The sequence below is a fragment of the Glycine max genome, chromosome 16 (genome assembly GCF_000004515.6).
Source record: "Glycine max cultivar Williams 82 chromosome 16, Glycine_max_v4.0, whole genome shotgun sequence".
In the NCBI taxonomy this organism is placed as follows: Eukaryota; Viridiplantae; Streptophyta; class Magnoliopsida; order Fabales; family Fabaceae; genus Glycine; species Glycine max.
The window spans coordinates 11,358,624-11,359,487 of record NC_038252.2 but is presented as its reverse complement, the minus strand read 5'-3'; positions in this window follow the sequence as shown (position 1 = coordinate 11,359,487).

Sequence of the window (864 nt, the reverse complement as noted above, 5' to 3'; positions counted from 1 at the left end):
TTGACTATACTTTGGCATCATCAAAAACCTGTATTCATACATTCACATTCTCCCCCTCTTTTGATGATGACAACCATTATCAAGTAAATTCTTTTTGGCATCATCAATGCCTGCATGATTCACAGGGATCCAATTATGGGGTTGTATGTTTGTCCCTATTGCATGTTGGTTTTCAAGGAGAAACTGTGTTTTAAACTGATGGGATGTGATATATTTGTTATTGATGAATATAACTGTGAATGATGTTGTTGTTGTATTGATAGGAATTTTTGGGAAAAGTCTTAATTGTAGAGGAGACTTTGCCTAAAATTTTATATATGTCCTCTTTATTAATTCTTTTATTAAATTTTAAATGGGCTTAAGAGTTTACTTCTATACTATAATTCTTCTCTTTAATTTATAATTTTCCCTAAAATATCAGTCTCGTTATATTATGAATTATTATTATATGTGATTTATGTTGTCTGAAGATCTGGGAATGTGAATCCCAATGTGTATGTGTGGAATGTGATTGCTTGTGATGTTGATGACATTGAGATGAGATGATGTTGATGTTGATGATGCCATTGAGATGAATGCATGTTGTGTATGTACATGGCAGTGTAGTGATCTTATTTGAATATCCCTGCAGAAGGAAAGGGATTGGTTCAAAAATTATAAGCATTGCTGGAGAAGAAAGACAATTTTTTAAAATGGTTAACTATCCAAGGTCAGTGTACTATTGGAGCTCATGTTTCATATTGCATAATTGTGTGGAAATAGTATAAACTTGTCAGTAAGTACCTACAGTTCTTCATGAGGAATAATCTTGTACTTGGGGGTATTTCACTCGATTTGAACTTCTTTGGGACTCATGTCGATCAT